Below are 17,703 nucleotides of genomic sequence, written 5' to 3' on the forward strand. Positions count from 1 at the left end.
GACTTTCTCTGAGATAGTTCTTAAATTAATAATCAACATTACTGCTGTGTTAGCTCGGATGACATCACTCATTGTCACCTGCCTTCAGTTCCCAGGCTAACAGAAACATAAAATTTAACATTTCTCTGTGAAAAGTGCATATCTCTCAGATGTTTGCCTAGAACTGGAAGTTGTAAAACAATTAAACACTTTTACATTTCAAATCTAGTAATTATTTCTGTTTCCAGACAATAGGAAAACCTCTAGATCTAGACATTGTGTCTACTTGCTGCACTGAAACTGAGATAACACAATTGTAAAACAGTTTACTTATTTTCTTGAAGTTTTAAAAGTTAACACTGTATGTTCCAGTTTCTACTATTAAAACATACATTTGCACAGGTATATAGTTTATATACATTTCTAGTCTTCTCCAGTAGGGTACACTGTGGTTACATTTTAGCTCAGTGCTTTACACACACTTCTGCACCAGTAGTTTAATATACCCATAACATATAGTTCTCTTACATTTGTAAGACAAACATATGAATCATATTAATATTCACAAATGACATGATTATTTACAAAATTCCAGATAACTGGGCTGGCAGTGTCACAGTGGTTAACTAACAGATAAAGATTTTCATTCCAGTCTCATCTCAGTTGTTTCCAGTTAATTCCAGTGTACTACAGTCTCATCAATTCTTTCACTAGACATCACCATAGGTGGCTATATATGAATACTATCACGATCACTCAGTTTTTTCTAACACTCGAAAACACTGTCTCCGCTATAGAAAGATGGTCATTTCCACCTTATCCAATGAAGTTTAGAATCTAAATTATAGCTCTCAACATTCCATCTCCAAAACGTGGAACACTGCCTACCATAATGTGGAACAAGTGGGCAAAAAAAAAGTTTACTCAAAAATTCAACTAGGATACTCAGGATAGATAACATGTCCTACTTTATACTTGTTAAGTTCTTATGCTGAATTAATACGATTAAGTATTATTTACCATGGATTTCTGCTAAAAAGTTTGAAGGTGTGACAGAACTTTTCCTTGTGGAATTGCAAGGAACATGGATTTAAGACTCAAAATGAGGAATGCTCCTCAAAATGAGGCCTGATCATAATTTTACACCAATGTGTGGTTATCTGTAATTTATGTACTGAATGTGGAGCATCACAATTAAGCTCTGAATTAATAAAAATACAATATTGTTAAGCACTTTTCTGATGTAAGAAACGTGCTTAAAATAAAAGATTATGATAGGATCTCCAATAATAACTGAGTTGTTAAGTGTTCTAGACACCAGGGACAAACTTATGTTAACTGTTGCTTTAAGTGAAGGGTTACAATGTTCACTCTGCATGCTTGCTTATAGGCAAACTGAAGGAATTCCAATTCACCTATGGTATGTCTTTGAGGTGTTGATATAAACCAGGGCATTCAAAATTTGGCACAATGACTTAGGCAAGAAAGTAAAAAGGATTGTTGCTAGACTTAGGGAAGCCTGTAACAAAAAAAAAAATAATAATAATAACCAGAGATCTGTTAGTGACATTAGAGATATTTCAGAAATTTTATCAAAAAGTATATATAGCAGACAAGTGGGTAAATCAAGAAAAAGTACAAAAGGAATTATTTATGGAAGACTTAAATATGCCATGGTTAGAGGTAGATGAGATCCAACAACTAGAAGTTAAGATAGGAGGAGATGAGTTAAAATGTGTTGTATAACCAATTGACAGAAAAGTCTACAGGAATAGCTGGTGTACCAATGGAAGTTTGGAAGTTGGGATGGAAGAAAGTGTTAAAGATCTGGAAGGTTTCATTTAACAGTATCTTAAAATGAGGGGAGGTACCAACATCCTGGGAAAAAGCTGTGGTAACTGTAATACCTAAAGACAATAAAAACCCAGCTTCATATAGGCCAATTTCAAATTTAAGCTCTGCTTATAAACTGTTTATGTCTATAATGGCTAAAAGAATGGAAAAGGTGATACCAAAATTGATAGATATGGACCAATGTGGTTTTGAGGAGGGGAGGCAAAGATTTGACAACATTAATAGAACAATGATGGGCTTTGTTGATGTGTATTAACCCACTGGCTGTTTTGCACAGGAATGGGCATGGTCTGTGTGATTCACAAGCCAGGAGCTGGTGATGCAATATGCAGATATGGCATGACTAACACAGAATGCAGATTTGCTAGTGACATCATGCATACATTGCTTCGTGATTAGCGTATTTCAGGGGTAAATGAAAAGGTAGTCAGTATTTTACTAATAACTATTGTATTCTCCATAAGCAGACAAGCAATAAAAGTTACATAAATAAAAATAATACGCTGTATTTCGGGTGGCCAAACAACAGCAATAACTAAAGCTAACAAAAGGATTAGTGATCTTATTATGAAGCAAATAAAAGATCATCTATGCAATTACTTTATCCAATCCTGATATCCACTAAAAGAAAATAGTACAGTTACATATACAAAGCTGACCCTGAAAGCCACCAAAAGCTATGGGAATTCAAACAAAATAAGATAATGTATAAAGTTCAAGGGAATGTGATACTGCACCCCTCCTAAGAGGGACAGGTTTTTCTGCCTCTGTACTCACTGTATGCCAGACAACCCTGAATTAAACTGGTAAACTCGAGAATTAATTAATAAACTTTTGTTTTCAATGCATACACTGAATGATGAAAACAACAACTGGTATTTACTTGGTAAAGGATGCAACTATTATCTAGCAAATAGCTTGTTTTTACTAGGAAGATCAGTATTTAAAAAAAACTGTTATACAAAAGAACAACTGAAAACACTGGCCATTCCACTTATTAAAAGAAAGAATGCTGAATTTGGTTTAAGGAGGACAGAAAAAAGAAAAGTTTTAGATCGTGTACACTGCTTCTAGCAAATATTATATATCCTTCATATTTAAGGTTCTTGTGTACTTCTTCCACAGTCTTCTTTCCTACTGCTCCACATATTTCCTTTAATTCCTGCCAGCCCTTAATCCTTGCAGGAGATTGCTGCAAAGGTCTTAACCACAAGCTTCTACTTCTATCTGCTTCTCCCATCACTGCCAAATATTTTTAACAGCAATCACCCAACAGGAAGCATGGGAATGGTTTTCCTTCTTCCTAATAATTCTAATCCTTATGAACAGAGTTCCACCTCTACCTCAATGATGCACAACATTTGCAATCAATGGAACACTGGTTTAACACATGGAAAAGGGAAAGAAAGCATGTCTTAGTTGCACACCTGCATATATATATATATATATATATATATATATATATATATATATATATATATATATATATATATATATATATATATATACACACACACACACACATACACACACACACACACACACACACACACACACACGCACACACACATAGACATTCACCAGATAATGACATCCAGATCAGAAGCTGGCTACTCTCTGGTACCTTTAAACAATCAAACCAGTAGCACCTTCCTATTTCCTGACCCTCAGTATCATCTACCCTTTCAATAATGAAACATTCCATAGACTCAGACTTACAGACTACTGTGATTTATGAAGAAGAACATCAGTGCCATCTTTCCAGTTAAACAAAACCCCTTCTTAGATTTCCCTCTCAACAGGGTCACACTACAAAACACCTTAGACTCATTATTAGTACTAACAGATAAACACCTAAACATTTTGCAATCAAATGTTATCATTTCAATATTACTCCTAATTATTTAACTAGCAGAGCAAACATAATTTATTTTTTGATAAACAGAAGGGTGGTCAAAGTTCATGGCCTCTTTTCAGCCATATGTCAAGCCCAAGGCAAATTATGGACAGTGTAAAGTTCATGGCTCATAATGGAGTACTAGGCTAGGTGCTGTTATGAACCATTTTAAGACTAGCCAATTTCCCTTTCAGGACGAGAATCAAACTATGAACCTTTAGTTTGTGAGACAAACACATTAACCATTATGCCAACCTCCAATCTCACCACTGCACACATGTAATTCCATTTTTGTTTGATGAACAATGGATATCCATTGTAGCTCACAACAAATTATGGCCAATACAAAACAGTTGCATTTAACTGCACATATGTAGGTACATAAACACAATGGTTAACATATATCGATACACATGATGCTATCCCACAACAGGGGAATGAATGCATAACATTCTTGAAATGCACCAGGCTATTTCTGTGGAGAAAGAAAAAACAAGTTCTTGTCCAGAAAGATTCACTGATCAGAAAGTGCTAACAGCACTGTTGAGCCCTTAATACTGCAGAAAAATCCTGCATGATCAGACCACCTTAACAATGATGTTGTAACTCCATCTCAATCTCTTACAATTCCATCAGCTTTATTGATGTGTATTAACCCACCGTCCATTTCGTGCAATGATGTCACAGTTTTTGAGGAGTTGCTTTCAAGGATCTATTCTTTGATTATTTCATTACTTTATAAAGTTGTTGAAGTTTCATGGTCTCTACACAATGAATATTCATGTAGACTACAAACTGAAAAAAATATTTATTCATTAGTGTTCGGTGACGTCGCCATGATCCTGGGTGTTGGGAGAGGCTTGCTACTGCACTTCTGGTGAGTTAATACACATCAACAAAGCCCAATGATGAACTGGAGGAAAGCAGAATGTAGGAAAATGTGCTGACATTAGTGGGTCCTGATGCATAGAAACCATTTGACTGAGTAAACTGGGATTTTATGAGCAGGGTAATTGAAGCATTTACAGTTCCTGATATAATAATAATGTTAATTAGAAGGCTATATGAGAGATCAGAGGCAAAAATCAAAGTGTGAGGCATCCTGTCTGATAAGTTGTGTCTGAACAGAGGAACCAGGAAGGGCTGTCTTCTTTCCCCTTTGTTATATGTGTTATATTTAGAACCACTGGCAAAGAAAATAAGGGACTCGCAAATTCAATTATATAATAGGTATGGTGTTATTGCCTTCCATATCAGGGACTGATATCAGACTATAGACAAAGAGAATGGGATAGGGGAATCCTAAATGCAAGACCTGCACTGGTTTAGTTTTTAACTGAATCTAGAACAGAAGCTGCTGTTTACAAAGAGGCAAGTACTAGGTCATGTAAAATATTGTACGATAACTATAGGAATCAATCAGAAGAGGTCAGAAAAGATTGTGAAGAGAGATTTGCATTTCACAAAGAAACAATGGGTGAACATATGCATAGCTTCTAAATATGCAACAGAGTCTAGAAGACTTAGGATTTTTGTCTGGAAATGTTTGCATAGATACTTTTATACCCCAGGCAGCCTCCAAAAAATTTTTCCTCATTTAGATGGCAAATATTAGAGGTGTGATAGGGAAGACAGAGGTAACTGGGAACATATGTTTTGGGAGCATAATAAATTGGCAGACTTTACAATTTTCCTACAAAGAACTCTGTTAGGAATACTGGGCAAGAAAATGAGTGTAACTTCTTCTTCTTTCGGCTTTTCCCTGTTAGGGGTCCCCACAGCGGATCACCTGTCCGCTCATGATTAGCAGTGGAGTTTTACGGTGTCAAGTTGCCAGCCCGGTGCCCGACCTTCCACAGAAGGCACACACACCCATGCACGCACTCACACCTAGGGCCAATTTAGAGTGTCCAATCCACATACAGCATGTCTTTGGGATGTGGGAGGAAACCGGAGCACCTGGAGGAAACCCACATGACCACATGGAGGACATGCAGACTCCACACAGAAGGCACCCCAGCCAAGGATCAAACCGGAGAACCTCTTGCTGTGAGGCGGCAACGCTAACCGCTGCACCACCGTGGCTGCAAGAAAATGAATGTAACTAAGGAAATTTTTTTTTTTTTGAGTTGGCATATAGTAAGATCTTGTTAAGTTTAATTCTGTTGGCTGCCAAAAAGCAATTACTAGAAAATAGAAATCAAAATTTAAACCAGCTATACTTGAAGTAGTGAATATTGTAGCAGAGATAAGAGAACAGGAAGTGGGATCTTTGGAAAAGGGTAGGAGTAAATTACATAGTAAGAAATGGAAACTATGGGAACAGTGCATGCAGAAAAAATGTTTTGGAGGAGGAATGAGGTTTAAGAGAAGGTAGGAATTGATAATTTATGTAATGTTAATGGTTAAAGGCTATATAAAAATATGTGATGTATAGTGTGTGTAAATGTAAATGTGTTAATATTGTTTGATTATGTTTACATAAATGTAACTTTGCCTATGTCACAAGTAATAATTACATTAAGGTGTTTAAAAAAAGAAAAGGACTAATGGGGTTTACGAACAATTAGAACTATTCAAATGTAAGAAATGTTTTGTAATGTACTGCTCTCCAGCAGTAACAAAAAGGTACTGGGTAAAGGTGTGTGTGTATGTGGTGTTGGTGATGGTGGGGTGGGGGGCACAAATAAGCAGCCTGCTGTTACTTTGACTTTGTTATGGCATATCATACATATATATCATACATTATAATGCTTATATTTTCAGGTGCTCATTTTCAGACTAGAGGGCAACAAATCCAACTCTGTGGGTGGTGGGGGGCAAAAATATGCAAAGGTCAAAAGACAAAAGAACCAGCTCAGCAGAGAAATTCAGGAGATATGAGATGTTCAAAGGCAGCAATGAGGGGGGAGAAGGTGAGGCACAGAACCAAAGAGAACACAAGGAAATGAATACAGACTGGAAGTGGTAACTTAAAACATGGGGGGCTTCTTACCCAATTAAAAGAAAAAATTACACAGCTGAATACGTAGGATGAAAGAGGCTGTGATACTGCTCCAGCAGACCAAATTAAAAATAAAAGAGGGAGGGAAGATCATAAGCCCACAGTACCTCAAGGGCGACACAGGCAGTAAAGCAGTGGGTAGCAATGGGGGAGTAGCCATCCTTTTCAAAAAGGGATTACATGTAGTGACTTAAAGGGTGCAGAAAAGTGGGAGGGGAGATGGATCATTTGGCAAGAAAGAATAAACAGAAGGTGATGGACAATAGGGAATTTGTATGACCCAAACAAGGAAACAGACGGCTTTTACATCAGGTTCTTCAAAGAATATATTCAGATAAAAAAGGATGGAGAGGGGTGGTTTAGGATTACCTGATATAAAGGGATGCTTTGGAGATACATAGTTAAGGATCATATACATAACACAAGTAGAAGGTTATAAATCAAAGTAGAAAGTGATGATGATGAAACAGGGGCAGTTTAAGAAAAAAAGGAAATATACTTGTCCTTAAGGAGAATAATAACAACCACAGAGAATGTTATAGTCATAAAATTGCAGAATATATTCCAAGATCTAAGCCAACACAGGAGTGAAGAAAGGAGATTTTGATAATAGGGATGACTACAAGTAGGGGTATAGAAAATATAGGTATTTTTATATCACAAGCAGACTCTAGAGAATTTATCCTCAGACACATACAGAGTGCTCTGTCTGAAAGTTTGGGAGAGCAAATAGCTGCAAGTGAAGAAATTATTCTTTTGAGCTGGACACGGAATCTGAATCATCTAAACATAGTAAGACCTTGCTAAATCTAATGCTATTGGTAGCCAAAAAAAAAAATCAATTGAAAATGGAAACCAAAATCTAAACCAACTGTAACTGAAGTACCAAATATTGTAAAGGAGATAAAAGAACTAGAGGTGGAACCTTTAGAAAAGGGGAGGAATAAATTATATAGATATAAATGGAATTTGTAGGAACAATAAATGCTGGATAATGTTGAGGACAAAGAGTGAGATTTAAGGGAAGGCAGGAATGAATAATTTAGATAATGTTGGCTTGAATAAGTGCTAAAAAAGAAACATATGAATGTGACAAATGTTACAATGGTTTGTTTTCTATTAATGCATGTGTGCCTATGTCTTGTGATAATTTAATACAAGGTGTTTATAAACAAGAGAAATATGGAAATGGAATATGCAGAGAAGCAATAAGGAGATGGGAAGCAGTAATAAAAACTGAACTAGAAGGAAATTTAATAACTGTCGTGAAAGAAGAGCAATGGTACTGGAAGTACTACTGGTGGATAATGTGGGGAAAAACAGGTGAAACATCTAGTGAGGAAATATAAAAAAGGAAAAGGAGAGAGAGAGGTACCAAGAATTAGTAGACCAGAGAGACAGATCATAGAGGAGGACAGCTTGGCTAGAGAAGCGTTCAGGGAATACTACCAACAAATTTACCAAGCTCAAGAAAAGGAAAATGAAGTCCATTGGGAGGTAACAGATTGAGGAGAGGGTAGAAAGTAGAAGGAACAAACAGGGAGAAACTGAATGAAAAATCATGATGAAGGAGCTCAGAGAAGCAGTTATGACAATGAAAAACTGAAAGGTTGGGGCCCAGATCGATACCCAGTGGAGTTCTACAAACGGAGGCAGAGAGGCAATATGGACATTTTTGAAGGAGGAGTATGAAATAATATGTGAAAAAGGAAACACAATGAAAAGGGTGGTACTAATCCTAAAAGAGGGAGGATTTGGGATGGAAGTAGGGGATTATAGACTAATCTCCTTGATAAACATAGACATCAAGGTGATGACAAAAGTACTAGCAAAGAGACTGGATGAGAGTCACCCAAAATAAAACAAAGGTTTCAGGATGGTTTTATAAAAGGAAGAAGAACAAAATGAGATGGTAGGTCCTAATGGAAGCTATTGCCACAAAAGAGCAAAACTGAGGAACACATGCAGTGATGGCCTTTTTTGACCTAAAAAATTTTGACACTGTCACATGGGAATTCTTATGGGAGACACTAGAGGAAAGACACATGGGAGAAAATTTATATGGCTGATAAAAGCAATTTACAATGAGTCAGAATACTGGTAATGACAAATGGAATAGCTTCCTAGCCACTAAAAGTAGGGAGTGGGAATCAGTTAGCAGTGCCCTCTGTCATGCTAGACATGAAATAGCTGGCAAATGAAGTGAGGGAAACATTAGCACAATGGGAGGGAAGAAAAGGCATATGGTCAGGGTTCTTAACATATGCAGATGACAACATGCATATGTCAGAAAATATAGAGATGGCTATAGAGGGAATAATACAATGTTTTGCAAGGTTTGACAGGGTTTCAGGGCTTGGATGTAACCGGAAAAGACAGCCATGGTCAGGATAGGAGAGGTAAAATGAAAGAGAGGAGTAGGACACATTCAGCAGAAAAAATATTCCAAATATTTAAAGAATTTTAAGACACACATTAAGTGAGACAATGTAAAAGAATTGGAAGAAGGGGAGACATAAAAATACAGGGGATACTGGAGAAGAGAGGACATAAAACACACACACAAATGGGTAGAACTGATGTGGTTAGAATGGTAATTCTCCTTTTATAGTACATGTACTAAGAAACCTGCCAGTGGACTCAGTAGAGACAAACTACTAAAATTATAGAAGAACTTGGAAAGGAGGATGGGGGGAGAATGATATCAAAAACAAGCTAAGACTGAATAGAAGAAATGGAGCTGGGGACTCCCTCACATACCCATGCAGGCCTTAGAATATAACCTGCATACGTGGCTAGAAAGTAAAGGGGAGACTATAAGGCAAGGTGAGAAAGGACAAATAGGGTGGTGGGAAAATTGTAAAAGAATAAACGAGGAGGCATTAGAGAGCTGGGGTAACATGACACATAGAAAAGGGAAAGAAAGAGACATATGGGTGTAAGGAAGATGGGGTGCTTTCATGGGGAAGAAACAAGTAGAAGAATGGAAGGAAAAGGGATAAGAGGAGAGAAGGAGTTAATGAGGAAAGCACCAGGAGGACAGACAGTATTCAAAAACCCTATAGAAATTAATACAGGAATTTGAATTAACACAAAATGAATGGTAGACATATACCAGACTGCAAGAAGAATGGCTGAAGGAGAGGGAGGAAGCATAAAACCCAGGAAAAGAAAAGAAATAGAAGAAAAAGGATCCCCCTGTTGGAGAAATGGGAAATGCAAGGGGAAAGTAAAAGCAGAATGATTTACAAAGACCTGAGGGGGAAAGTGGAGGAAGACACAAATGAAGAGATAAGGAAAAGACAAGGGAAGGAAGAAGGGTTGGAGACCAGGAAAGCTAAATGGCAAAAGTCCTCAAGACAGCATCAGAGATGCAGAAAATGCATCAGGTGGGAGATCAGATATTAAAAGTGCTGTTCAGCTAGCATATCCTACCGGAAAAATTATATAAGGAGGTAAGGAAAAAGACTCAAGATGCTGGAGATGCATGAAAGAAGAAGCAGGCAAGCATGGAATGTATGTTCATGGAATGTACCTGGGCACAAAAAAGATCTGGACAAAGGCTCTGTAAATCTGGAATATGATATGTTGAAGACAGGGACAAATCTCCTGAGAATTTTGCATACTGGAAATAAGGAATGAAAGGGAGAAGTTGACAGGGACAAAATGCAGACAGTAAAACTAATGGCAACATGTGAAGGGTGTAAAACTATAGAAACTGGTAAACAATGGACAAGTTCCAGAAATGAGAGATGGACAGGAGATTTATAGACATTATAAGGAGCATAAAGCAGAAGAAAATGAGAGGGGTGGAACAAACAAGTAAGAATATAAGGAGATAATGAGCTGCTTCCAGTCAAAATGGGCTAGAGTAAAAATAACCAGAATTGTAATGAGAAGGAGCAAACTGCTGGTGTAAAATAAAAAGTGCACCATGCATGAGAATTGCACAATGCATAATTATGAATGGATATGAAAAATAAAGTAGAAAAAAAACTTAACCTCTCAAGTTTCACTTCACTAAGCTCTCAAGGTGAATTTCTCGAAGTAGAGTTATTAAAGATGTCTCGGAAATTTTATGAGAATTTGTATAAAGCAGTGACATGGGAAGATCAAGAAAGATCAAAATGGAAACATTTATGGAAGATTTAATTATGCCAAGGTTAGAGGTAGCTCAGGCTCAACAACTAACAGTTAACATAGGAAGAGATGAGATAAAAACAGTGATGTATAATCAATCTTCAGGAAAGTTTTCATGAACAGATGGTATTCTTGTGGAAATTTGGATGTTAGGAGGTACGAAAGTGATAAAAATCTGGAAGATTTTAACAGTGTTTTAAAAGAAAGGGACTCCCCAACATCTTAGAATAAAGCTGTGATGGCTGTATTAGCTAAAAACTGTAAACATCCACCGGACGCAACTTCATATAGACCCATTTCAATTTGAAACCATGATTACAAAGTATTTATGTCCATACTAGCTAAAAGAATAGCAAAAGTGTTGCCAGAATTGATAAATATGGATCAATATAGCTGTGTGAGAAATGAAAACTGATAAAAATCAACAGAGCAATGATGATCCAGAAGGAAATAAAATGTAAGAAAATAATGCTGTTGTTGGTGAGTCTTGGTGCAGAGACAACATTCGACTGAAAAAGTTGGAATTTTATGAGTAGGGCAATGGAAGCATTTACATTATTTTAAACAATAACAAGGTTGATTAGGAGGATATATGAAGGATTAGAGACAAGAATTAAATTGGAAGGGTTCTTCTCAGTTAAATTGTGTTTGAACAGAGGAACCAGGCAGGGGTGTCCTCTTTCCCCTTTGTTATTTGCTTTAAAATTAGAGCCATTGGTAAAGAAAATAATGGATTCAGAAATTCAAGGATACAGTTGGTATGGTAGTAAAGAAAAGTTGGCTTTATTTGCAGACGATGGTATTTTGTACCTAATACATTCAGAAAAGGACATCTCAGTGTTGTGGAACATTTTGAGACAGTTTCAAAACTTTTCTTGGGATATAAAATTAATGAAGATAAAACAAAGGTTGTAGCTGTAAATTGTGTACCTACACACAAATTGGTTCAGCTATGGCCATATTTATGAGGACACGATACGATGAAATATTTAAGAGGATCTATTAAAAAGGTTTTTGTTATGGCAGCTAAAGATATGTAGGAAGAGATTAAATAAAAAAAAATACAAGAAGTGAGAAACTGGAACTTCTTATTTATGGATTTTGATAATAAGATACAAGCAGTGAAAATGTTTGTAATCCCTGTTAAAAAATACCTTTATTGAATTATCACTTGTGACATAGGCAGACTTACCTTTATATAAAAGTAATCAAACTGTAGTAAAAACTTCACATTTACAAAAACATTATACATCACATATACTGTTCTATGACTCTCTTAAACCTCATTCCTCCTCCAAAACATTTTTCTGTATGGATTGTTCTCACAATTTCCATTATTTCTGTGTAATTTGCTCCTTCCCTTTTCTAAAGATCCCCTTTCCAGTTATTTGATCTCTTTTATAATAATCAGTACTTCAAATACAGTTAGATTAGACATTGATTTCCATTTTCTAGTAATTGCGTTTTTTTGACAGCTAACAGAATTAAACCTAATGAGGCCTTATGTTTAGGCAATTCAGATCCTGTGTCCAACCTTAAAATAATCAATTCCTTAATTATGGCCATTTGCTCATGCAATATTTCTGACAGAGGACACAGCATGGAATTTTTAAAATCCACTAACTCATTACACTACCAAAGCATATAGGTTCCCAGTTACCTCATTTTTTTCCCCATCATACATCTAAAATTTGCTATTTACCGTATGAAAAATTCTTAGAAGTCTGCTTTGGGTATAAAACTCTATGCAAACACTTCCAAGCAAAGACAGCAAAGATTATAAACCTTCTAGACTTTCACACACTATAGCAGAAGCTGATAACCAAACAGGAAGTTTAGCAGCCCCCTCCAGAAACTTTGGTGTATATAAAAAACTGTGAAATGACACCAATGGCACTACCAACAATCAAAAATCAGACTTTATTCCACCACGTTTGTGTTACTTGTTGTCAACAGTGCAGTGTGTTACAGAATTTTTGACATCCATTCATAAGAGGTGCTTGCTAGACTTCCTGTTTGGTTACCTACTGGACTTTGTTGCATACTTGGGAGCCATACATAGGCCTTCCCATTGTTCTTTTGTAAATTGCTTTTTCAGTCTCTATTCCCAATTTTTTCAAACCTCCTCTGATTGATTCTTACAAATATCATGCAGTATTTTATATGCCCTACTAATTATTCCTTTTGTAGCAGCCTTTTCTGTTCCAGATTCAGCTAAACACGTTACTAGAGTAGACCTTTCAATTAGGATTCCCCTATCCATTTCTTGTTGCATATACTCTGATATTAATACACCATAAGGAAAGCAATCTCTAGCCTGCAGCCCAAATGTTTTCTTGGCCTCTTCCTATTCTATTACCTTTCTTTCTCTATTCTTTCTAATTATTTGTTCCCAATACCTTGGTTCCTTTGCTGGCCTCCTCCAGTAAATTCTAACCCCCTTTTGCCTATACTCTGTACTCCTAATTTCAGTCATTCCTAGTGGCAGAATCTCATTTTTTCCATTCCCATGATAGCATACTTCTTGGTACACTTTCTGCTCAATATGAATACAATATTCTGTATGACCGTTGCTACTCTCCTTAAGGATCTGCATCCAAAATCTCACTCTTTCCTTATTTTTTGAATTTCCTCCCAACTTCATCATCATGCCTTTCCACTTTGAATTGTAGCTTTTTGCTTGCATTATGTATAAGAGCCTTAACTGTGTAGCTCTAAAATATATATTCAGTTCAAGTAATCCTAAAAATCTTTGTTCTTTCGGAATGATAAACTTATCCAACTTGAGTCTTGCACTCTTCCCCTCCCAGATAAAATTCTTTAACTCTTTATAAATTTTTAGCCACATCTTCTCCTCTGGTTGATAAAAAAATATGCCTGACCTATGTATGAAACTAAAGGGGCTAAAACATTTTTACTGCTTATATCTTGCTATCCATATCTAGAGGCAAAAGCTTTGTTTCTCAAATTTTGTATTATCTTTTGCATATCCTTAGCTACTATAACAGTGTCTTTTTTAACACATACTCCTAAATACTTAATTTTATCATATACCCATAAATATGGGTATTGCTGAACCAATTCATGTGTGGGTACATAGTTTACAGCTATAGCTATTGTTTTATCTTCATTAATGTTATATCCTAATAAACTGGAACTGTCTCAGAATGTTCTACAACACTGAGATTTCCTTTACTGGTTCTAGCAGGCACAAAATAATATCATCTACAAATAAAGCCAAGTTTTTTTGAATACCATGCTAATTATATCCTTGAATTTTTGAGTTCATTATTTTTCCCCCAATGGTTCTAAATATAAAGCAAATAACAAAGGGTAAAGAGAACACCCATGTTTGGTTCCTGTTTAGACACAAATTATCAGAGAAGAGCCCTCCCATTTTGATGTTTGCCTATGATCCCTCATATATCTTCCTAATTAACCTTATTATGGTATCAGAAAATGCAAATGATTCCATTGCCTATTCATAAAACCCCAGCTTACTCTGTTGAATATTTTCTCTTCATCAAGACTACCAACAATAGTGGTATTGTCTTACATTCTGCTTTGCAATGGATCATCATTGTTCTATTCATTTTCTATTAATTTTGTCAAATGTTTGTCTCCATAAAACCAGATTGATACATATCTATCAATTTTGGAAATACCATTTATTCCTGGAGACTTTACTGTAGATTGGTTATACATCACCATTTTTATCTAATCTCCTGTCATAACTGTTAATTGTTGGGCTTCATCTACCTCTAACCTTGGTATATATAACTCTTCTATAAATATTTCCATGTGCGCTTTTTCTTGAGTTCCCCATTTCTCTGCTTTATATAAATTTTCATAAAATTTCCAAAATATCTCTAATAGCTCTATAGGATCTCTGGTTATTTTTCTTGTTACACGCTCCATAAATTTGGCAACAACCCTTTCTACTTTGCGTTACCTAATTCGTTGTGCCAAAAGTTTTTGTGCTATGGAGTTATTGTCAAAAATAGTTGCTTAACAGCAATCTTTCTAAACGTGTGCATATTATCCAGGTCATCCCTTATTTTCTCTTTAGCACTCTGCAATTGTGCCTCTTCTTATTCTGTGATAATACTTTAACCTTTGTTAGCCCCTCTAAATAATCATTGTTATTTCTTGACTAGATCTCTTTTTCTTTTATTTCTACCCTACTTTTAAACTCCACTTTCATTTTATCCCACTCAGTAGCTGTAACTTCTTTCTATCTTCCCTTATAACCCCCAAATAATTTCCACTACCCATCCCTTAAATTCCTCTCTTTTTAAAAGGTAGGTTGGGAAGCACCAGTGTGTCATCTTTTTCATTACCCTGCATTTCTATCTCAGTAATTACTGGCACATGATTTGATATAGTTATTGCATGTGTCAAAGTTATCAATGAAGTGCACATGTTCTTGTGAAATATAATTTCTGTCTAGTCTAGCCCAGATAATCTTCCTTGGAGAATAATATGCAAATTCTCCCTGAGTTTCTACTACTGAATTCATGTCTTCCATGCCAAATATTTCCATAAATTTCTTCAGAAATCTACAGTATTTTGTTATACAGCCCCATTGAGGCAAATCAAAACTCCAGTCCTCGCCTATAAGTCATATTCCCTGCTGAAAGCTGATTCCTCTGTCCCTGATATTCTGCAGAATATCCATCCTAGAATCCTTTCTTTGAATGAATGTAGTAAGACTACTACACCCAAATATAACATCTAAATATCTAAATATAACAAATGGTATTATATAACAACATCAGTATGATCCTGACTATTTAGTATGTTGAGCTAAAATAATGATGAAAAATGTTTTCCTACATAATTATATGTTAAAACATGTTTCTTACTATGAATTCAGTGTTTTTATATATAAACATTTTTATATAAAAATATTTAATAAGTACAGATAGAATCAAGGTATGATGAATGATATATGAATGCATAAAAGGTTTTTATATTTATTATGAACGCATTCATATGATTATGCTTAAATAGTATGTGCATACAGCTTTAAAAGAAAAACAAACAGTTGTTTTTGGCACCAACTTTTGAATTTAAGCCGTATTGTTTCCATCAACTATGTTCTGAAGAACATTTAGTCCATGTAACACAGCTAAGAGGTAACCAAAGCTTAGCAATAACTTCAGCATAGACAGCACGTAAAACAAATAAAGTATTCGTATTCGTAAAATAAGTCCTAGTCTTTAATTTATATACAAGGTAAGCGCTTTCACTTAAGCTTCATCAGACCATTAAGATTTGAAAAAAAACATCATTCTGTCTTTATATAGACATCACATGTTAAATCTTATTAAGCGATTCAGCATTTAAAGTGACATTCAGATCAAAGCACATTAAAATGAAAACCATTCGGTTAATTACATGTTTAAATGAAAGATAATAGTGCTGTAATTTCTTACTTTTATAAGAAACTTTGTTTTACGTGCAGTTTATGCTGGAGTTATTGCTAAGCTTTGGTTACCTCTTAGCTGTGTTACTTAGACTAACTGTTATTATACTAATTGTGAGCCAAGAGGTATTTGTTTCGTTGGGAGCATCCTTTTATCTTTTCTATGTTCTGAAGAAGCCCACATTGTAGTGGGTGAAAGTGCTTAACTTTATTTCATATCACTTTTCAGTGTGGATTATTTTATTGTGAAATAAATTTCTTTTTAACACGAATGAGGAGGTTATCGTGCACTTATTGGTGATAGCCTTGAAGAAACAATGTTTTGACTTTTGTTATTCCCCTGTAATCAGTTTGTCTTGATGTAAATGTAACAGAAAAAATGTAGTTTCCAGCTGCAGGCTTCTAAAGACAAGCTGAAAAATGTATTACTAAAGGAAAACTTTTCATTATATTCAGTGTTCTGCTATTTACTTGTTTCCTCTTAAAACTTGTTATTAGATTAATCCAAGGGTGAGACATTCACCTATGCAAAAGTAAGAGAAAACATATCAGATTTACATGTGATATGATCTGTGTACTTTTGCATCTCATCTCCAACATCATAAACCTAAGATTACAGCCTGCTAACTTAAACACACTTTTGTCTAGTTTTTGTTTCTCTTTTTGCACTGTAATGTCTATATTTCTTAATACTGAAAAAGAAGAAATAACAAGAAAGGCATCTGTTTACTTTAGTATCTTTATTACATACAAGAACTGCTACAATGCTTTACTATAAAATGAGATTTATATCATGAAAGTTTTCATAGAAATACTGCTTCTTCTTCTTTTGGCTTTTCCCGGTTAGGGGTTGCTACAGTGGATCACCTGCCTGCTCATGATTGGCACTGGAGTTTCACAGTGTTGTTGCCAGCCCGGTGCCCAACCTTCCACAAAAGGCACACACATGCATGCACTCACGCCTAGGGCCAATTTAGAGTGTCCAGTCCACCTACAGCATGTCTTTGGGATGTGGAAGGAAATCGGAGCACCCAGAGGAAACCTGCTAAGAAGGGAAATTGTTTTACTTACAGTTACCCTTTTCCTTCCTCTTCCCCTCCTCTCAGTGTCCCTCCCAATATTAATGATATGAAGTGAGACAAATGCCCTTCAGTTCCACACAAGTTTAACAGTCAACAAAAGTCCTCTCTTTCCACTTTTTCTTCCACAGCCATATTTCACAAATTTGATTGATGCTTTGCAGTCTCACATTTGTTCACTAATTTCCATGTTGCTGGTCTTCTTCCTGTTCATCTCCATATCCCAAATCCAGACTCTGGCTCAGTTGAAGGTACTCCTTATTCTTCTAGTCAGCTCCTGTGCTTTTCTTTGTCTCTCAAGCATTTTCCTTTGAAACACTGG

This window comes from Protopterus annectens, chromosome 3.part0 (genome assembly GCF_019279795.1).
Source record: "Protopterus annectens isolate FY-2018-M chromosome 3.part0, PAN1.0, whole genome shotgun sequence".
In the NCBI taxonomy this organism is placed as follows: Eukaryota; Metazoa; Chordata; order Ceratodontiformes; family Protopteridae; genus Protopterus; species Protopterus annectens.